This window comes from Podarcis vaucheri (genome assembly GCF_965113315.1).
Source record: "Podarcis vaucheri genome assembly, chromosome: 2".
Lineage (NCBI taxonomy): Eukaryota > Metazoa > Chordata > Lepidosauria > Squamata > Lacertidae > Podarcis > Podarcis vaucheri.
This window is the reverse complement of record NC_138760.1, coordinates 19,627,246-19,650,336: the sequence shown is the minus strand read 5'-3', so window position 1 is coordinate 19,650,336 and position 23,091 is coordinate 19,627,246. Positions and strand designations below refer to the sequence as shown.

The following is a 23,091-nucleotide window of genomic DNA, read 5'->3' as shown; positions in this document are numbered from 1 at the left end:
CTGGTGTTTGAGTTCCTATAAATACTGTTGAGGGGTGTGGTGTATAGCCTCCAACGTTCTGGGCAGAGAGGAAGTTCCTAGATTAGTGTGCCTTTTCTTCTTTTGTTCCTTAATTACTTGAGGGATATCTTGAGTGATTTCATGAGTGATATTCTGAATACCACTGGGTGGGTCATTAAGTGTAGATTAGTTGCTAAAGCTTTCGTGTCTTGACCTCTTGAGCTTGTGAAGAGTTTTTCTGAGAAGATGGCTGTGCTGCATTTAGTTGTGCTCTGGCTTGGCTTCGTGTATAGGGGCAAGCTGTAATTTTGTGCCTTGTGCCAGCCAGATCTGTGTAGGGATTGCAGGGGGGTGCAGCATCCGGAGGTGCCACTATAGTTTGGCTACTGGATGGAGTCTGTAGTATGTCTGTGGAGAGGGTCTGGGTTTGGGTCTGGTGTGGTTGATTGGTGACGGCGTTCTGTGTGCCTCTGGTTCTGGTGTCGGTTTTTGTGGGGAGGGCTAATTTCCAGATGTCAGGCAGGCGGGACGTGTCGTCACGCTTGTTCATGTTGTGAGGGTGTTTCTCTATCTCGATGGCTTCCATGATTATTCTCTTGTGGTGATGTTCCATGTTAAAGAGCAATTTGGAATCTGCAAAATTAATTTCGTGTCCTGTTTCTTTTATGTGTAACAAGAAGCCGAAAGCACCAGCCTGAAGATGACGAGTGAGACCTCGTCGAAACGTCGCCCAGACACCCCGACTCTTACACGGGAAGACACCCGAAGACACCAAAACCTATATATATATATATATATATGACCTTAAATTTTTTATTTCAATTGGAATCCGGGACAGTTTAAAACAAAACAGGTTAAAACAAACGACAGTCACAGATGCAATGAGAAAGCCGATAAACTTAGGGTTCCACTAGCAGCCCCTTTTCTGCTTTGTTTCCTCGGACGTGGCTCCTGTTTTCTGACTACTGAGTTAGGATGGCTGTCTCCAGAGCTGTGTGAGCCTACAACCTCTCAGATATCTCCTCTCCTGGCCGTTTGGTGCCCTGAGCGTTCAGCCACTTCCTTGCCATCTAAATGCTAAACAGTCCCTGTGATTAGAGCTTAAGGCTAGTTATTTATTTAACATTTAAGCGAGAGCGAGCCAGGAAGCTCCACAGGCTGGAGACATGATGGGTGAGAATCACTCGGGTCAGCGACGCCCCGAAGTGGAATTTATTATGAAAAGCTATGTGCATTAAAAAGAGCCCCCACGGGCCTCGCTGCAATAGGCATTACAAGGGCTGTCATAATTTTATGGCTCCAATCCTGGCATTTCTATGGAGTGGTCGTTTTCGGATTGCAGCCAGTGGGGCCTCCTCTGTTGTAAAACGGGTTCAGTATTTGCAATCAGCTGGCAGTTTACAGCCCATGGCTTCTGACGCGCAAACCAACATTGATCCCATCACTTGTATTACTGACTTTGATAGATTCTTTGCGAGGGGCTATAACTTCTCTTGGATTTCTCTCTTATCCTTGCACTGTGCTTGCTCTTTTATTTTTTTTATTTTCATTCTTTGTGGCACTATAAAAAAACTGGGTCCCTTCTCTCTCCAACAGCGCTCCCACTCTCTCCTCTTCGAAATTCCTCTCTTACTACAAAGCGTCCTCTGAACACAAGGGCATATGGAATCCCAGCCCCTCAAAAGTGTCCCGATTTTCCAGGGACAGACCCAGGTATACAGTAGCCATCCTGGTTTCCTTCCTTCCTTCCTTCCTTCCTTCCTTCCTTCCTTCCTTCCTTCCTTCCTTCCTTCTTTCTTTCTTTCTTTCTTTCTTTCTTTCTTTCTTTCTTTCTTTCTTTCTTTCTTTCTTTCGTACAGTGGTACCTCAGGTTAAGTACTTAATTCATTCTGGAGGTCCATACTTAACCTGAAATTGTTCTTAACCTGAAGCACCACTTTAGCTAATGGGGCCTCCTGCTGCTGCTGCGCCGCCGCTGCATGATTTCTGTTCTCATCCTGAAGCAAAGTTCTTAACGCAAGGCACCGTATTTTTCGCTCTATAAGATGCACCAGACCATAAGACGCACCTAGTTTTTGGAGAAGGAAAACAAGAAAAGAAAAAATCTGAATCCCAGAAGCCAGAACAGCAAGAGGGATCGCTGCGCAGTGAAAGCAGTGATCCCTCTTGCTGTTCTGGCTTCTGGGATAGCTGTGCAGCCTGCATTCGCTCCATAAGACGCACACATATTTCCCCTTACTTTTAAGGAGGGAAAAAGTGAGTCTTATAGAGCAAAAAATACAATAATATTTCTGGGTTAGTGGAGTCTATAACCTGAAGCGTATATAACCTGAGGTACCACTGTATATAATTTTTATTAAGTTTTCTGTTTTACAATTTAAGATGCTCGTTTTACATCCTTAAGATATAAATGACTTCCCTTCTTCTCTTTCCATGGTTCATTTTGCATAATGCAATGCAATAAGAATAAGAATATTCCACAGGCCGACACACCTCTAAAGGCTCCCTGCTTTGTATCCTATTGAAAGGGCAGACCAGACCAGACCAGGCCTGGAATAAAAATAATCAAAATACGCTGGGAAGTGGTGGCGTCAGGCAAAGTCATTTCCATAAACTGCAGAGGGACTTGTGTCATGATCCAACTCAGGTGTGTATTCAGAGGTAACCTGAAGACTGCCAGGTGTGCACAGGACTGCAGCCTTCATTGCATATACTGTTTAGTAAGAAGGAGGCTAAATTGGATAGGAGGCAAAGACTTCTCTGCTCTTTGTGAATACGTCAGATGCGATATGGTGAAAGATATTTTTAATTCTGCCTGGATGGAGCCTCATTTATATACACGCCAACCTGCAATCAGCTGCATTTTGATGCATCAAGATTACATCCCTCTTCGCCCCCCCCCTTTCCTCAGAGAAACTGGCCTCCAAAGCCTGTGGGATCAGAGAGTTTACCAGCCACACTTAAGATTGTATTAATTTACAGAAATAAACTCAATTACATGAAAGCAGCTTCTGCTCTAATGGCCTGGAGACAATGGCTATTCCGCAGCATGGTTGGTTAAATCTCATAAACTCAGAGAGGGGGATGGGAGTGCCTAAGAAGCATTATAGATACTCAAAGCCTGCACGAAGTAAGGCCACAGCGTGAAGCAGATGAAAAGGGAAATAAGAGAAAGCACGCCTTCACACAGTTAAACTATGGAACTCCTTGCCACAGGAGACAGCGATGGCCACCAACCTGGATGTCTTTAAAAGAAGATTCATGGATGAGAAGCCTATCAACGGGCAGGTGCACCATTTAGGGGGCGGGGGGCTTAGGGCCACCCAAATTTTCAAGGAGGGGGGTGACCCCCTCAAAATTCTATGGCGGCTATGCAGGCATACCATGGGGCATTTGCACGCAACATCAGCATGCTCCGAGTTGCGCCAGATGATAGGACTACAGTTCCCATCATCCTTAGCTAGCAGTGGTCAGGGATGATGGGAATTGTAGTCCCCAAAGAGCTGGAGTCCGATGTTTGGTAAACACTGGGGTAGATGATCCTCAGGGTCCCAGCTCTACAATTCCATACCCTCCAACATTTCTCCGATGAAAAGAGGGACATCCTATTCAACAACTGTTATAAGAAAAAAACTGCTCCTTTTCCCTTATGGGGTACCCAAGAGCACACATAGAGTCCTTTTGTAGGTTCTCTATTGGTAGGAGAAAAGAACAGAGGTCAACCAGAGAATACTGAGAAGCAAAGCAGCTAGTAAGCCTGATCTTTATTAAACTGTTGCAACAGGGTCCTCACTCACCACATGCAGGAGGGAGGAGAACCCTGAACAATGGTGTGCAAGGCCTTATATGGACTTTTAAAATTGCCACCAGCAGCCCAAGACCACCCCCCAATACATTATACATACATCACAGAAGGTGCGTAGCCCAAGGTAAAGGTAAAGGGGACCCCTGACCATTAGGTCCAGTTGTGACCGGCTCTGGGGTTGCAGCGCTCATCTCGCTTTATTGGCCGAGGGAGTCGGTGTACAGCTTCCAGGTCATGTGGTCAGCATGACTAAGCCGCTTCTGGCGAACCAGAGCGGTGCACAGAAAATGCTGTTTAGCTTCCCACTGGAGTGGTACCTATTCGTCTACTTGCACTTTGACGTGCTTTCGAACTGCTAGGTTGGCAGGAGCAGGGACCGAGCAATGGGAGCTCACCCCGTCACACGGATTTGAAGCACCGACCTTCTGATCGGCAAGTCCTAGGCTTTGTGGTTTAGACCACAGCGCCACCCGCGTCCCTCTGTATAGCCCAAGATCACCCCCCAATACAGCATACATACATCACAGAAGGGGCGGTCTACAACAGAATCCTGTCTGGCAGGAAACTTGTTGATGGGTTTAAAGGTAAAGGGACCCCTGACCATTAGGTCCAGTCATGACCAACTCTGGGGTTGCGGCGCTCATCTCACTTTATTGGCCGAAGGAGCAGGGACCAAGCAACGGGAGCTCACCCCGTCACCCGCATCCTCTGTTGATGGGTTTACCTGGCTGTTAATGGGTTAACCTGGAGAGCCTGGTCATTCTTTTGTGATGATAAATACTTAATTCCTGAGTCCAGGTCACAGGCTCCTTGCAGAGAAACATTTGAGGTCAGTTTGGGAGAGACAAAATGGTTTCAGGACTCCCCCCCCCGTACTGTTTCAGACACGCGGTTTATATATTTATGTATGTGTTTGCTTGGTACATTTATTTTATATCTTAGACCTTATAATTCTCATAACAACAACAGCAACAACAATTTTATTATTTGTAACCAGCCACTCTGGGTGGCTCCCAACATATATGAAAACATAATAAAACATTAAACATTAAAAAAAACCTTCCCTATACAGTGGTACCTCAGGTTAAGTACTTAATTCGTTCCGGAGGTCCATACTTAACCTGAAACTGTTCTTAACCTGAAGCACCACTTTAGCTAATGGGGCCTCCTGCTGTTGCCACGCCGCGGGAGCACAATTTCTGTTCTCATCCTGAAGCAAAGTTCTTAACCTGAAGCACTATTTCTGGGTTAGCGGAGTCTGTAACCTGAAGTGTATGTAACCTGAAGCATATGTAACCCGAGGTACCACTGTACAGGGCTGCCTTCAGGTTTCTTCTAAAGGCTCCCATAACTCCATACCCTCCAACATTTCTCCGAAGAACATAGGGATGTCCGAAGGAAAAGCGGGACATTCCGGGTTCAAATCCAAAACCAGGACGGCTTCTGTAAATCTGGGATCTGTCTCTGGAAAAAAGGGTCTGCAAGTCTATGATTCTGTTTGGTAGAAAATACAAATGGAACAGTTGATGCTTTCTGCACCACTTTTTCTCTCTAAGCTATGAAAAGAGTTCCATATTTCAAGCTGCTTTGAAAGGGCACAGAAGAGGGGCATGTTTTTTGTTTTGTGGTTAAGTTGGCCGTTGGCAGTCTGAGCAGTGGCATAGCGTGGGTTGTCAGCACCCGGGGCAAGGCAAGTAATTTGTGCCCCCTAACCCATGGATTTGCGCCCCCTAACCCGTGGATTTGCGCCCCCTAACCCTAACCCCCAGATGTTGCGCCCGGTGCGGCCGGGCCCCCCTGCACCCACCACGCTACGCCACTGAGTCTGAGACCAGCTCCATCCTTGCAGGTGAACCTGTCCTATTCTTGCTTTGTGGGAGGAGGAAGAGCGGCACATGCCCTTTTCAAAAGACGCCATCTGTCTCCCAGAATGCTAAGTTTCCCCGTGCTTTCATTCCTTGCCAACTAGGCTGAGTACGTGTGTGGGGAAGGAGACATTTTTGGAGCCTCAGCTGTGGGCTTGATCTCATTTGCAGGATTTCAGCAGCCACCACTGTCATCCCACACTTGCGCACGCACAAAATCCCTGCTCTTGTTTATAGGCCGTGAAGTCGGGTGTTTAATATGCTAAAGACCCCGGCAGCGACACAGCCTACTCCGCTTTGCAAACATACGCATAATAGGGCCCTGGGGCCGAATGTTTGCTTGTGCTGTGTGATGAGGTTTTCCCCTCCACTTCACGGCCCCAGTTCCCACGCAAAAGACGGAAAGGGCTGCCACTCGCATGTACTCATTCGGGGCGCCGACGAGTCGAATTCAGAAGGGAAGCAAGGCATAATTTTTAGCAACAATAAGCGATTACCCATTGGCACAAGAGGCTGGTTGGGGAGGGGGTGGGATTTGTTGCTGGAATCTCTCCTTCATGCTTCCAAATCAAGACCAAGGAACGACCCGCTTCTCAGACAGACTGTCAAATTGTTAATAAATTGATTGATTGAACTGAACACAAAAACAATTACACATGAAGAATTCCCCCCTTGCAATATGGTGTCTAGGACACACTTTGCATGACTGTTGCTGCTTTCAAATCTGCTTTCTCCCTCCCTTTTATTACATACAGTGGTACCTCGGGTTAAGTACTTAATTCATTCCAGAGGTCTGTTCTTAACCTGAAACTGTTCTTAACCTGAAACACCACTTCAGCTAATGGGGCCTCCTGCTGCCACTGCACCGCCGCCGGAGCACAATTTCTGTTCTCATCCTGAAGCAAAGTTCTTAACCTGAAGCACTATTTCTGGGTTAGCGGAGTCTGTAACCTGAAGCGTATGTAACCTGAAGCGTATGTAACCTGAGGTACCACTGTATTTGCTTTCCTAACAAGTTTCTAGCCCAAGGGTAGGCAACCTTAGGCCTGTGGGCCGAATACGGCCCAATTGCCTTCTCAATCCGGTCCGCGGACAGTCCGGGAATGAGCGTGTTTAATTAGCGTGTAGAATGTGTCCTTTTATTTAAAATGCATCTCTGGGTTATTTGTGGGGCTAGGAATTCGTTCACCCCCCCCATATAGTCTGCCCCCCACAAGGTCTGAGGGACTGTGGACCAATCGGAAACCGCAGAAGCCGCGTCAGATGTTCGGGTTCCAAAGAACGTTTGCAAACCGGAACACTCACTTCTGCGTTTGCAGCGTTTGGGAGCCAAAACGTCCAAGTCTCAAGATGTTTGTCAACCCAGTGGCGTAGCGTGGGTTGTCAGCACCCGGGGCAAGGCAAGTAATTTGCGCCCCCTAACCCTAACCCCCAGATGTTGCGCCCGGTGCGGCCGGCCCCCCCTGCTCCCCCCACGCTACGCCACTGTGTCAACCAAGGTACAACTGTATGTAACAATGTTTTCTGACTGATTTCTAAGGTCTATGGTCTGTCGGAGCCAGCAACCAGAGGCCTTGATGCCAAACCTCAGGCCCTTAAGGAGAAGCACCCTCTGACCTGGCCCCTCCATCGCTGATCGAGAAGCAAAAGACATCTGGAAAAAGTGACGTCTGTGAAAACAGAACTTTTTGTGTGTTTTTATGGTGGTGGATAGTCGTCAGCCTGTCGGCAGACACCTCACAAAGCAGCATTCTTGGAAAACGCAATTGCTTCTGTATCTTTTTCTACTCATATTCCCCTACCAATTTGATCCTCCTGCCCTTCACCTTCTCTCGTTTATCCAGCACTCCAATTTTTCTGCAAAACCTCTGGTAACGGGAATGCAAAAAAATAATTGCATCCGCTCGCTGTGTTGATTTGTACAATTTGTGGATTTGGGTTTCCTTTCACTGAAGGTTTTGCTCATTTTAAGGGCATTTTCTGAGCACCACTGTGCTTGGGATAGGAGACGCTGAATGGGAATCTAGACTTTGCATTAGACATGGGGTCAACTCAGAATACCCCAGCGATAGAACCAATATAGTGTAATGGTTAGATTAGGACTGGAGGAGATCCACATTAAAATTGTCACTTAGCCATGAACTTTGGACTAGTTACTACCAACTCAATATAGGATGGATCTACACACAGGAAAACAACACTAGAAATTAAATCATAATAAAAGAAAAAAAACGCTATGGAAAATCCTGGGAATTTTTTTTCTTACTCTCCAGCTCCATCTGGTGTTGCAGGTTTATAACGCATTCAAAATGCTGTCTCTTTACTAATATAGCTGAGTCCCTAATCTATTTTGCAGGGTTGTTGTGATAATTAAATGGGTGGGTAGGGAGAGAACCATGCGTGCCACTTTGACCACCCTGGAGGAAGATGTAAACACCTTAAATAGATAAATGCATACACCTGTACCTTGGATTCTGACCTTACCTAGCTAGTAGGCAGCAACAGCTTATGTATCTGTATAAAAAGGTAAAGGATCCCTGACAGTTAAGTCCAGTTGCAGACGACTCTGGGGTTGCGGCGCTCATCTCGCTTTACAGGCCAAGGGCGCCGGCGTTTGTCTGCAGACAGTTTTTCCGGGTCATGTGGCCAGCATGACTAAGCTGCTTCTGGTGCAATGGAACACCAAAACCAGAGAAGCACACGGAAATGCCATTTACCTTCCTGCCGGAGCGGTACCTATTTATCTACTTGCACTGGTGTGCTTTCGAACTGCTAGCTTGGCAGGAGCTGGGACCGAGCAACGGGAGCTCACCCCGTTGCAGGGACTCGAACCGCTGACCTTCTGATCGGCAAGCCCAAGAGGCTCAGTGGTTTAGACCACAGCGCCACCCGCGTCCCATGCATCTCTATAGGCTGGTGCATATTTGTAGTGGAGAAAAAGGGGGAGATTTCAGAGTGGTACAATGGATGCAAATTGTGGAGTGGGGAGCCTGTGTCTCTCCTGATGCTGCTGGACTTCCAAGTCCAGTTTCAGGGACTGGACTGAGGAGGAATGGTGAGAGCTGCACTCCCTTTTTCTGAACCTTCCCAAGTATTGATTTAGAACAGTGGTTTGCAGAGGGGCATAGCCCAGAGGGGGAAAGCTGGGAACTACTGGGTGAGGAACAGCTAGAAGAGGAAACACCAGGAGAGAGAGAGAGCTGGCAGATTCAGTGTCCTTGGACAGCATTCCTGACCCCCCCTTTCACCTAAGACTAGATGGACTTGGAAAGTGATAGAACAGAGAGCACAGCGGCAATAAACTCAGATTACCTGACCTAGGAGTGACGTAGATTAATGGGGACAGAGGGGGTAAACCTTTACTGGGAGCGACACCATTTTTTAGAGAGATATGTCTCTCGCTGTGATAATTAAAGAACTTACCGTATTTTTTGCTCTATAAGACTCACTTTTTCCCTCCTAAAAAGTAAGGGGAAATGTGTGTGCGTCTTATGGAGTGAATGCGGGCTGCACAGCTATCCCAGAAGCCAGAACAGCAAGAGGGATCGCTGCTTTCACTGCGCAGCGATCCCTCTTGCTGTTCTGGCTTCTGGGATTCAGAATATTTTTTTTCTTGTTTTCCTCCTCCAAAAACTAGGTGCGTCTTGTGGTCTGGTGCGTCTTATAGAGCGAAAAATACAGTATCTGGTAAGAACGCTCCTTTCGTTTGATCTGCTTATTTACTGCCAGACGCCTGACATCCAGCCAGCAGATGCAGTCCGAAAAACATGTGGAAGGCCACAGGATTCCCCATCCCTGCTTGAGACTGTGCAGACAAGGGTTCAAATCCCCACTCTGCCATGAGGCTCACAGGTGACACTGAGCAAGTCAGCATCGCTCAGCCTAACCTACCTCGCAGGACTGTTGCGAAATTTAAATTGGAGAATGGATGCTATCCTGGATGAAACGCTGGTGGGTTGCTGGTTTTTGTTTTTTTTAAATGCAATATATTTAATGCTCTCCTTTAGGCAAATGCAATGATTCCGTCCTCTTCCTCCTCACCTCTCATCTCGGCACCTGGCAGGAGGGATCTGCCGGCGACGCCCGCTTCCTTCTCCTCCCCTGTAGTGGGAGCATTAAGCAGCTGGAGCAAGCGGATTGAATTATCAGCATCCTCTGGATGTGCTCTTCACGCTGAAATCCTGGAGCCCGGCTCCCCCGTCCCCTCCTCTGTGCCACTTCTTAAGCTTCTTCTATTTACAGTAACAAGTATAAAATATTTACACAAGCTATAAAGGGATTTCAAGCCCCTGTTGGAGCGCTGATATTAAATAATAGTGCATAATAAAGCAATAGCAGATGCATTAACCGTATGGATGGATGGGGGGGGGGGAGGGAGGGCCCACTGCTGGACCAGCAATCCTGTGCCAGGATTCAGCACCAAGGAGAGAGAGAGAAAGAGAAATGGTTGGACTTCAAGCACCAAAGGGGAGAAGCTAAATGCCTGGCTGTTTCATGCTGCAGTCCTATCTCTGGCCATCTCTGGAGTTTTGGGAATCTCCAGTTGACTTTATCCATCAGGACCCACCTATAGTTTTCTCTCTCTCACACACACACACACACTTCCCAAGCCTGCAGACATGTGCTGTGGTTAATGCAGAGATCCCAGCATCTTGAGTGCATATATCTCCTGTACAACCACTGATGTTCCAGTGCTGTTTGTTGGATTTTTTTCTACAGAAAATGAGAGTGGGGCAATGATAACAACAACAACAACAACAGCAACAATAGTATTAATATTTTATTTATATCCCGCCCTCCCCAGCCGAAGCTGGGCTCAGAGTGGCTAACAACAGTAAAATAATACAGCATTCTAAAATCAATTCATTATAAAATCAGTTTAAATCAAATTAATGGCAACCATTGGGCTAGAGCTCTGCGAGGATTACCAAAGGAGGGGGTCAGGCTGTGCCTTGGCCAAAGGCCTGGTGGAACAGCTCTGTCTTGCAGGCCCTGCGGAAAGATGCCCAAACTGCCAGGCATGCCACATGTGATGGTGTCAAGATGCTGTCAACAGCTCCCAGCTGGTTGCCCAGGGAAGTATAAAGCCCTAAACGGCCTCGGCCTAGTACACGTGAAGGACCATCTCCACCACCAGCTTGGAGATGGAGGTCCAGCTCTGAGGGCCTTCTGGCAGTTCCCTCCCTGTGAGAAGTGAGGTTACAGGGAACCAGGCAGAGGGCCATCTTGGTAGTGGCGCCCGCCCTGTGGAACACCCTCCCATCAGATGTCAAGGAAATAAACAATGATCTGACTTTTAGAAGACATCTGAAGGCAGCCCTGTATTGGGAAATTTTTAATGTTTGATGTTTTATTCTGTTTTTAGTGTTCTTTTGGGAGCTTCCCAGAGTGGCTGGGGAAACCCATCCGATAATTATTTCTATTATTATTATTATTATTATTATTATTATTATTATTATTATTATTAATTGCCAGGTTGTAGCTGAACTCTGAACCCCACAGAGGTTACACTTAGCCCTTTACGAGGTGACTTAAATATTACACCGAAACGATCCAAGTTCTAGTTGCTCAGGAAAGTTGTCGTTTTTTGCTCATTTTCCTCCATTCTGTAAAGCAGGAGCTGTGCACCTTTGCAAAAAGGGGACTTTTAGCCGGAAATGTCTCAGAAAAACTGAAAGTGACAATGCTGTGGCTGTACTTCTGCCAACCAGCCAGTGTCCTTTTCAGATTGTGATTTTAAATGCAGTAGCTTATTAGGGCTGGCAGCATCTATGGATATGCATAGCTTGTACACAGCATCAGCGATGAGGATAGGCTTGAATTGTGTGGGCAGCAGCAGGCTGGAGAATTCAATAAGAGATGGGTGGAGGAGCGGTGGCTTTCAGCCCCTGCTCAGTATCTTGTTCCTTCCCATGTTTAGCAGGATCAGTGACGCGAAGCAAGCAAATATATGCAAATGTACATGATTTACACAATGCACAAAGGCCAGGATTTCTCAGCACAGAATTTAGGTTAAATCGGGAAATAATCTGTGTGTGTGTGCGCACACACATTTCTCTGATGAAAATAGGGATGTCCTATTCAATAATAATAATATCCCACCTATCTGAATGGGTTGCCACAGCCACTCTGGATGGCTTCCAACACACATAAAATGATAATAAAACATTAAACATTAGAAAACTTCCATATACAGGGATGTCTTCAGATGTAAAGGTTATATAGTTACTTATCTCCTTCGCTTAGGCCCGGGGTTGCATAACTCCATACCCTCCACCATTTCTCCAAAGAAAATAGGGACATCCTAAGGAAAAAGTAGGGATGCGGGTGGCGCTGTTGGTCAAACCACAGAGCCTAGGACTTCCCAATCAGAAGGTCAGTGGTTCGAATCCCCGCGATGGGGTGAGCTCCCGTTGCTCGGTCCCTGCTCCTGCCAACCTAGCAGTAAGAAAGCACGTCAAAGTGCAAGTAGATCAATAGGTACCGTTCTGGCGGGAAGGTAAACAGCGTTTCCACGCACTGCTCTGGTTTGCCAGAAGCAGCTTAGTCATGCTGGCCACATGACCCGGAAGCTGTACGCCAGCTCAATTGGCCAGTAAAGCGAGATAGCACTGCAACCCCAGAGTCGGTCACGACTGGACCTAATGGTCAGGGGTCCCTTTACCCTTACCTTTAAGGAAAAGGTGGGACATTCCAGGATCAAATCAGAAACCAGGGCGGCTTTTCTCTGTAAATCCGGGACTGTCCCTGGAAAATAGGGACACTTGGAGGGTCTGCGCCTGTCACCTGATCCTTTTAACTAAAGGTGTTGGCAAAGATTGAATCGCTTCCAAGTATTTTGCTGACCCTGCCCATGTTTTTCTTTGCAGGAGGCCTGCACTACTCAGAATCCCGCAAGCCAAACATATTCCACCAGCTGAGGATGGCAAGGATCTGTCCGTTTTAGTTCTCCCCATTTACCCTGCTTTAAATTTTAAATTCAGTTCTGCACCAATTTGCATTTTTAAAAAAAGATCCCCATGGAAAGTCATCACATTTCCGTGTGACTTTCTCCCAATAAACATGCTTAGATTCAGTTTTGGCTAATGTACGCATTCCTGCAAGCAATTTTACCCAGTGCCTTTTGTATGCTATTTCCTCTAATATATTCATATTCATGCAATTGTATGCATTTTTGTAAACACTGTTCAGTCACTTAGAACTGAATCACAGAATTGTTAATTTCAAGGGGTGGCTGTGCTTTTGTCCTCATGTTTCGGGAAGTGCGAAATTGGACAGATTCGTCTCTAAATGCAAACTGAATTGCATTTCTCTCTCCCCCCCCCATCCCTGATGACAGCCCACTAGAGGGCTCCATAAACTTCCTGATTTGGCTATTTTTTCCTGGCAAGCTGTAATTCATTGGATGGGTGGCAGATTTCAGATCTTGGCTCAGCCATGAATCTTATTGGTGGGTTTCAGGCCAATCCTTGCCTTGCCACCTCCATCCATCTTACAGAGTTGTTGCAAGGATGATACGCAGTAATTCCCAGGTACACCGCCCTGAGCCCTTTAGAAGAATGGTGTGATGTGTGATCAATGGGGAAGACCTCCCAGGCATCACGTCTCTTTCCAGCTCCTGAGCTATAGAAGCTTTCACAACTTACAGCCCATCGAAGCTGAACATTTCAACTGCGCAACATAGCCTGAATTTTGCACCCCAGACACCAGGACAGGATTTTAGACACGGTGAACGTCTGGCTCGAAAACTCCATGTCCTCCCGCTGTCTCTGCATAGCCAATATTTCCTCTAGGCTATTCTCAGGCAATCCCGACACAATTTCCTTAATAAAGCCTGCTGTAGGTTTATGGCAGTTGGACTTAAGTGTCGTATGATACCGAAGGACCTAATAAAAAGGGAACTAGCTAACTCTGCAGAGGCAAATGTGGCAGAAAGCAGCCTTTTCCTGGATTAATTGCAATAGGCCATCTATAAAAGGAGGCAGACCTTCTCGGGTGACTGACGTTCATGGCAGCAATGAGGTACAGGTAACCCCTGCCAAAGTGGAATAAAACCTCAAGGGATGGGTCCCAAATAATTATGGATTAGCAGAGCAATCCAAATTCCAGGGCTGGAGAAGGTTTGGATGTATTTTGCCATCCGGGCAGGTCTGTGGTTGGTGGAGAAGCCACACTGTCAGGGAGCAGCTGAAGGCCTGGACTACAGAAGCACCAGTGGTTCCACCAAGCCCTACCATGGCTGACCAGTGGTTTGGGCTGGCCACTAAGTCATCACCTCCAGCCTGTTGAGGCTTTATAATTCACTAAAATTGTAGGCCTAGGACCCTCATACCTACGGGACCGCCTCTCCCGGTATGCCCCATGGAGGACCTTAAGGTCCATAAATAGCAACACCCTAGAGGTCCCGGGCGCTAAGGAAGTTAGATTAGCCTCAACCAGAGCCAGGGCCTTTTCAACACTGGCCCCGGCCTGGTGGAACGCTCTGCCTCATGAGACCAGGGCCCTGCAGGATCTGATTTCTTTCCGCAGGGCCTGTAAGACAGAGTTGTTCCGCCTGGCCTTTGGCTTGGAATCAACTTGATCCCCTCCCCCTCTTTCCTTTTTCCTTTCTCCTTCCTTGATGGAACTCCTCTTTGGGGACTTCCCTGGCTTTTTTCTGGCCCATGAAAGACCAATCTGGATAGTTGGCCTTGGTGAAGATTTGACCTTTTCATCCCCCAAAAAGTTTTTGATTTGAGCTTCTACTGAAATGAGGCTGCATTTTAATGTTGTATTTTAATCTTGTTTTTAAGTTGTATTTTAATCAATTGTTTTTATACGTGGTGTTAGCTGCCCTGAGCCCGGTCTTGGCTGGGGAGGGTGGGGTATAAATAAAAATTATTATTATTATTATTATTATTATTATTATTATTATTATTAGTGCTTGTATGCATTACTATGTTGATTGGTTGCCAACTGAATTTTAGAGAGTTCTCTAGCAGCTCTCATGGGATTGGCTAACTTTGGTCACATGGGAGGTATCTAGCGAAGGAGAGACCTCATTTATGTGAAGCAAGAGGGCTGTGTTTTAGAATCCACTGTGAACACTGCTAAGTTGAATTGAGTGTCGGAGTGCTTCTTCTCTACTTGGGAGAAAGAGCAAAGATGCAGGAGAAGGCAAAAGAGGAAATCTCTTATAGGAGCTGCAAAACATGGCCTCATTCAGATACAGAAGGCTGAGTGCCGAGCTCTGGAAAGAGAGGAAAATACAGTTGTTTGGAAGTTAGAAGATGAGATAAGCATGTTCCTGTAAATCTTATGTTTTAATTCATCTATAACTATAAGTTTCTGCATGCAAAGTTTTTGAATGTTAAATGCCAAGACATTGGTTTGATTTCCAAAGAAGGGTGTCAGTCATATATATGGTTTGACCTTCTTAGCTGTGTTTTCGCTACTCTTACTTTAACAAAGGCTTGTGGAAACCGCTAGAAAGAGGGGTGGACTTTGGTTTTTCAAATTTCAGTGGCACCCCATGCAACGCCCCTGCCTCTTGCATTCTGTTCTGCTCAATTCACTATAATAGTTGCAACGTCTTGCAGAGCCCCCTAGGCTCAGTGTCCAGTGTGGTGGAAAGGGTTATGTTGCCCTAGCTATGTTACTGTGTGGAGTAGTGTATGGAATATAGCTTCTCAAGCGCATGATGAAGAATCAAATCCTGTTTTCCCCAGCAAGCGGGCCATTAATGCAGCTTTGCTGGAGTTTCCTTTGGCATTGTTGTTGTCGTCGTTTAGTCGTGTCCAACTCTTCGTGACCCCATGGACCAGAGCATGCCAGGCACTCCTGTCTTCCACTGCCTCCCGCAGTTTGGTCAAACTCATGTTAGTAGCTTCAAGAACACTATCCAACCATCTCGTCCTCTGTTGTCCCCTTCTCCTTGTGCCCTCCATCTTTCCCAACTGTTATGTACTGAGTTGAATAGGATCCAAACTGAAGCAGTCTGATTGGTCCTAGAACAATAGGATCCAAATTGCAGCAGTCTGATTGGTCCTAGAACAATAGGATTCAGAATGCAGCAGTCTGATTGGTCCTAGAACAATGCAGCAGTATGATTGGTTGGCAGGAACCACCCAATCATGCTCCAGATATAAGTGAATCCACAACCTGATTGGCTTACAGTAGAATTCCAGAATTAGCCAATCATGTGCAGCCCATTGTGTAAATAATGTATATAAAGCAGATACTTTGAGGGGACTTTCATTCATTCCTCCTCACCACTATGAGCTGAATAAAGAGCATGAAATCACTTTGCGACTCTGAGTATATATCACCAACATCAGAGTCTTTTCCAGGGAGTCTTCTCTTCTGATGAGGTGGCCAAAGTATTGGAGCCTCAGCTTCAGGATCTGTCCTTCCAGTGAGCTCCTTTGGCATTAGAAATCCAGTGAAGTGCGTTGCATTGTCCAGCATCTGTGAAGCCAAAACCTTGGGCCAAGCCCAGGCCCTCTGAGCAACAGTGCAACTCCACAATGCATTAAACAGCAGAAATGTGGAGCAGAGTACATTTGAGGGAAAGCAGGGGACGGGACCGGAAGCCATTGTTTACGAGGCAAGGTGCGTGTGCGCAGGTGAGCGATTGAGAGAGAAATGAAGGAAGAAGGCCAGAGAGCCCTAACCCAGTGAACATGACGGCCTTCCAAGCTTGGGGCCTCGCAGCACTGGTGAATTATTCAAGCTGGTCTCAAGGAAGTGCAATTCATTAGAATAAATGATCTCTTTCACGGCTTGGTCCCTCTGGGAAGGACGGGCCACTTTCTCCTACTCTCCCCAGCCTCATCACATGTATGGAGCGGCCTGGGCACCATTAAATACCAGCCTGCCCTGAGGATTGGATTTCATGAGAGGGTGGCTGTGTCAGTAATTAAATAGCTGCCGCGCCTGGAGGTGACAAAGCACAGGCTGCAGAGAGCAAAGGCCAATTGCATCTCAAGAGAGACACCTGTGCCGCTCTGAGCAAAAGATAGGGGCAGCGAGAGGGCAAGTGCAGACGCAGCATTTTCTCTCCCCCCCCCGCCAGTCCCCTGGTGAACCACGCCTTTGCCATCCCCACAACCTCTTTCCACCCTTCCCATGTCTGCTTAAAAAAAACAGGGACAGCCAGGAACATATGTTAGAAGAATATGTCTCTGGCTGTCCCTGTTTTTTTAAGCATCGCCACCTCTTTTTGCCATTTAGGGAGATTTTTTTCCAGGGTGAGCGGGTAGGTAAAGGGTAAAGGGACCCCTGACTCGTGACCGACTCTGGGGTTGCGGCACTCATCTCACTTTATTGGCCGAGGGAGGCAGCGTACAGCTTCCGGGTCATGTGGCCAGCATGACTAAGCCACTTCTGGCGAACCAGAGCAGCGCAAAGAAACGCCATTTACCTTCCCGCCGGAGTGGTACCTATTTATCTACTTGCACTTTGATGTGCTTCCGAACTGCTAGGTTGGCTGGAGCAGGGACCGAGCAATGGGAGCTCACCCCGTTGCGGGGATTCGAACTGCCGACCTTCTGATCGGCAAGTCCTAGGCTCTGTGGTTTAACCCACAGCGCCACCCACGTCCCTTAAAAAAGAAAGAAAGGTAGCATGCATAAAAATGGTGTCAGGGCAGCCCAAGAATGAGGGAGAACAAGACACTTGTGTTAGGTGGCAGCTGCAGGGATGCAAAATCCCCCCCCTTTGCCTCATTATTAGCTTGACTGCCTGGTTGGCCACCCCCCCCAGCCAATGCTCTTTACTGCCCCCTTGTGTTGCTCCTCCCAGACTCACCTTGCTCTTAGGAAGGGTCAAGCGCAGGCATCCCCAACCCGCGGTCTTCCAGATGTTTTGGCCTACAACTCCCATGATCCCTAGCTAACAGGACCAGTGGTCAGGGATGATGGGAATTGTAGTCCAAAACATCTGGAGGGCCAAAGGTTGGGGATGCCTGATCAAGGGGATCCTTCTGCAGAATGAGGCCGTCTGGATGAGGTGGCCTGAGTTATTGCCAGAGTTATATACCAACTGCCCTGAGATCTTTCGATGAAGGGTGGTATACAAATGTAACAACAACAGCAGCAACAATAACAACAGGAACAACATGTTGAGTCCAAAAACTGGGGCATGCATCTTCCCATACATGCTTCTGCGCAAGTCATGTGACACTTGCAAGGTCACAGAGTTAAAAAGACTCACTTTTTGGGGGGTGTGCCTTCATGCAGACCAAAAAATGCATTTTTCGGTGCTGAGTGAGATCACAGGCTCCCCAAAAGTGCTTTTTTCAGGGCAAGATATCAGCATGAAATCATGCAAAATCATGGCAACAAAAATGACTGCCGTACTCTCACAGGATGTCCTGTTTTTTCTGGGACACCTGCAGGGTATGCAATTAGACACTTATTTTTTTTTAAAAAAAGTTTAAAACAGTTTTTCTAGCCACTATGTCAAACTGCAATTGCTGTCCCTCCCAGGCATCACAATACCAATTTCTATTTTTAACCAACCAGTATCTTCTGATGTTTTATTTATGCTTTAAAATTGTGTTCTATGGATAGCCCTAGACTGATTTTATTGTATGTTGCAAGCTGTCTTGATATAGTTTAGGGAAGTGTGGGTTATAAATGTTTAAATCGGCAAATAATCAAACATCTGAAGGGGACCAGGTTGAGAGCATCTGCAGGGTACCATGTGCCCCACAGAGACATAGTGGCAGCTCTCCAAAGTTTCTGGCAGGAGTTTGCCCCCGCCACACTTGAAAGTGACAAAGTCTGATCTCTGGACTTTTTGTATGCAAAGCAACGTGCTCTTCCGCTGAGCTATAACCCTTCCAAAAATGTTTCACTCGTCACAGAAGTGTTTCCTTGCCATGTGGCCTTGAGACCAGAGTCTGATTTGGGCCAGGATCCTCAAATCTTTGCTTTATGAATTCCTTGCCTCCAGTAGCCCCGTAATTGCTCTGTCACCTTTTATTCCCCACAAATCTGTTTATGCTGCCTGAGGCGCTGCTTTGGATTTCTGTGTGTGTGGATGATAGCGGTAGCAGACGAGGCAAAGGGGAAAAAAGAGATTTCACTTCAGGAGCAAGATGTTACCGCAAAGATGTCTCCCCGATATAAATCCATGGTGCACTTTTCCAAAAAGCAGTGTGTTTTTGTGTTCACTTCTAACAGTTCCTCATAACAACCACCATAGGTCAAAGAGTCGCTTTTGGGAAACGCAAAGGGATTTGTGACTTCGGGACGAATGCATCAGTAGTCCCATTGTGCGGCTTACAATAATTATACACTCCAAGTCTCCTGTTTTTCCAAATACAGTCATGGAATTATGAAAGCCATCCTGCCTTCTGATATAATGATAATAATGAGAACAATAACAATAACGATAACAACAACAATAATTTTTGTTATTTATACCTCACAGATCTGGCTGGGTTTTCCCAGCCACTCTGGGTGGTTCCCAACAGAATATTAAAAACACGATAAAATATCAAACATTAAAAACTTCCCTGAACAGGGCTGCCTTCAGATGTCTTCTAAATGTTTATCTCTTTGACATCACTACTCCAAGGAGTCTCAAAGTGGCTAACAATCTCCTTTCCCTTCCTCCCCAACAACAAACACTCTGTGAGGTGAGTGAGGCTAAGAGACTTCAGAGAAGTATGACTGGCCCAAGGTCACCCAGCAGCTGCATGTGGAGGAGCGGGGAAGCGAACCTGGTTCACCAGATCACGAGTCCACCGCTCTTAACCACTACACCACACTGGCTCATGTGGTCTTGGTGACCGCCCCCAGTCACCAGTCTAGCTGCCGCATTCTGGATTAGTTGTAGTTTCCAGGTCACCTTCAAAGGTAGCCCCACGTAGAGCGCATTGCAGTAGTCCAAGCGGGAGATAACTAGAGCCAACTCTTGATAAATGGTAGCTAGTTGTGAGCACCCAACCTCCAGATCAGCATCCGTCAGCCATGGGTTCCTCAATGTTGTGGACTACACCTCCCATCGCCCCTCAGACAGTTTTGCCAATGCTTGGGGGGGATGATGGGAGTTGTAGTCCGGCAATATAGGTGAGGTTGAAGAACCCAGATCTAGAGCCAGCCAAGGTGGTTCTGAAAAAGGCCGCAGACCAACAGCTCTTTCAGACACAGGTCGTGGGGAACCCTGCCGTTGCATCTCGACTGTGTTTTCTTGCCCTGCTTCCTCCTGTCAGCACAGTTTTTTACTGCTGCCATCAATTAGCGTGGCCGGCGGCAAATTAGAGCAACACCAATTAAACAGCATGTCGACGCCGCAGCCGCGCACAAGGCGAGGAAATGCAATTACACCTCGGGAAAGAGGGGCCGCTTGATTTCCCAGATGGCCAAGGCTGGCAGGACCCACTGGAAGCAGCTGCTGCAACTGGGACTGGAGGCTGGAGCCTCATTTCCCCCCGGCAGGAGCAAGTGGAGGCCACGCAGCTGGCACGAGATTAATTAATTAATCGACTAATATTCCACAGAGGGGCGATGGGGGACGATGGAGCACCGAAGAAGATTTCTGCATCAGGTTGTCTAGTACCAAAGGAGGTGGGGGGGCTGAGAATGGTGTGGAGTCTCCCCCCCATTTCTTTTATTCATTTTATAACACAAATAAAAAACATAAACAGAAAAAACAAACAATACAAACAAATTCTTGTCATATCCTTATTTTTTCTAAACATTGTTAAATGGGCTTCCCCAAGTCCCACTTAGCTGATTTTCATTTTACTTCATCTTTAGCAGTTTACATATATCATAATTTCTAACCATCTTTTTTTTAAATCACACTTAAAATAACTTCACATTTTTTCACTTGCAAATAATACTATTTTAAAATACCCTCTCTTCTACTTCTAACCCTACAGCCTATATCCACTTCCAAAGCTATTCTAAGATTTAAATATTAACATATTTTTTCAAATATTCCTTAAACCTCTTCCAGTCTTCTTCCACTGTCTCTTCTCTCTGGTCTCGGAGTCTCCTGGTCAGTTCGGCAAGTTCCATATAGTCCATCATCTTCATCTGCCATTCTTCGATAGTTGGTAAATCTTGTTTCTTCCAATTCTTCGCTAACAATATTCTCGCAGCTGTTGTGGCATACAGAAAAAAGTAACATTGTTTTTGGGGATTTCACCCCCCCCCCACTATACCAAGTAAAAAGGCTTCTGGTTTTTTAATAAAGGTGTTTTTCAACACTTTTGTCAATTCATTATAAATCCTTTCCCAGAAGTCTTTTACCTTGGGGCACGTCCACCACATGTGGTTAAAGTTTCCTTCTTTTTCTCTACATTTCCAGCATTTATTATCATGAGTATGATACATTTTTGCTAACTTCACTGGTGTTAAATACCATCTGTACATCATTTTCATCAAATTTTCTCTTACTAATAAAAATAATAATAATAATTTATTATTTGTGCCCCGCCCATCTGGCTGGGTTTCCCCAGCCACTCTGGGTGGCTTCCACAAAGACCAAAAATACACTAAAATGTCACACATTAAAAACTTCCCTGAACAGGGCTGCCTTAAGATGTCTTCTGAATGTCCGGTAGTTGTTTATCTCTTTGACATCTGATGAGAGGGCATTCCACAGTGTGGGCGCCACTACCGAGAAGGCCCTCTGCCTTGTTCCCTGTAGCTTTGCTTCTCAGAATGAGGGAACCGCCAGAAGGCCCTCAGAGCTGGACCTCAGTGTCCGGGCAGAATGATGGGGGTGGAGACGCTCCTTCAGGTATACTGGACCGAGGCCATTTAGGGCTTTGAAGGTCAACACCAGCACTTTGAATTGTGCTTGGAAACGTACTGGGAGCCAATGTAGGTCTTTCAAGACCGGTGTTATGTGGTCTCAGCGGCCGCCCCCCGGTCACCAGTCTAGCAGCCGCATTCTGGATTAGTTGTAGTTTCCGGGTCATCTTCAAAGGTAGCCCCATGTAGAGCGCATTGCAGTAGTCCAAGAGGGAGATAACTAGAGCATGCACCACTCTGGCGAGACAGTCTGCGGGCAGGTGGGGTCTCAGCCTGCGTACCAGATGGAGCTGGTAGACAGCTGCCCTGGACACAGAATTGACTTGTGCCTCCATGGACAGCTGTGAGTCCAAAATGACTCCCAGGCTGCGCACCTGGTCCTTCAGGGGCACAGTTACCCCATTCAGGACCAGGGAGTCCTCCACACCAGCCCGCCCCCTGTCCCCCCAAAACAGTACTTCTGTCTTGTCAGGATTCAGCCTCAGTCCATTAGCCATCATCCATCCTCCAGCCGCCTCTTAATACATTACAAGCTGTAAATTTGATTCCCTTTTTCCACAATTTCTCTCAATCCACCATCATGATATTGAGAATGGTGTGGAGTCTTGGGTGCAAATGGAAGAGACCTGGAAGCAGGTCTTGCATTTGCAACATGGGAGAAAGACTCGTTCCCATCCCACATGACTCCTCCCAGCGTGGCCTTCTGGACCCTTAACAGCTGTTTTCCTGAGGAAGGGTCGTAGGACAGTGGAGGAGGGCCACATGCTAGGCATCCAGAAATTCCTAGGTTCAAGCCTTGGCCTCTCCAGCTAAAGGGTCGAGGAGCAGGTTATGGGAAAGATCTTCCTCTGTCTCAGATCCCAGGAAGTCACTATCAGCCCAAATTGGAAAAAATGAGGAAGATGGATAAGTTCCTGGCCTACCCAAAGGCATCCTCCTGCACCCCAATATTTTATATTTCTGGCTTATTTTGTGCCATGTTTGATTGTGCTGTGCCCAGGGACGTAGCATGGGTTGCCGGCACCCCGGTGGACTGGGCAGCGATCAGTCCCTTCGCCAGCTAGCATCTAATCAGGGAAGTCTCTCCTTTGTCATAAGAATTTTAAGGTCTCAGTTATAGGATAAATATTCATAAATGCACACATGTCTAAATATATGAACCATGTGTCTGAAATAGTATGGGAGAGCAATCCTGAAACCATTTTGACTCTCCCTATGACCTCAAATATTCCTCTGCAATAAGGGAGACAAATGAGGAGAGCCTTCCCATTGTCTTTTTGCTTGAAAATCCTGTCTTAAGGCTGTATTTGTGTATGAATAGGGTGAGCCTGTGACCTGGATTCAGGAACTAAACTATTAAGAACCACAAAAGAATGGCCAGGCTGCCCAGGTAATGCAATCAGCGACCATTGTCAGGTATTCTGGCAGACAGGATTTCTGCTGTAGACCTCCTCCTTCTGTGATGTATGTATGATGTTTTGGGAGGTGGTCTTGGGCTACAGGGTGGGCAAAGTCTATATAAGGGCTTATGCACCATTGTTCAGGGTTCTCCTCCCTCCTGCGTGTGGTGAGTGGGGAACCTGTGGCAACAGTTCCTCGAATAAAGATCAGGCTTACTGGTCGCTTTGCTTCTCAATATACTCTGGTTGGCCTGTTACTTTCTCCTACT

At 46.8% G+C, this 23,091-nt stretch overlaps 1 long non-coding RNA gene across 1 annotated transcript in view; it reads right to left on the bottom strand.

The window, feature by feature from the left end:
• Window positions 1-20,379: 20,379 nt before the first annotated feature.
• LOC309526658 overlaps window positions 20,380-23,091 on the bottom strand; it is a 54,528-nt gene continuing 51,816 nt past the window's right edge. Inside the window, exon 3 of the long non-coding RNA XR_014216799.1 lies at window positions 20,380-20,764. This is a non-coding gene — a long non-coding RNA (uncharacterized lncRNA). The remainder of the gene's footprint in view (window positions 20,765-23,091) is intronic.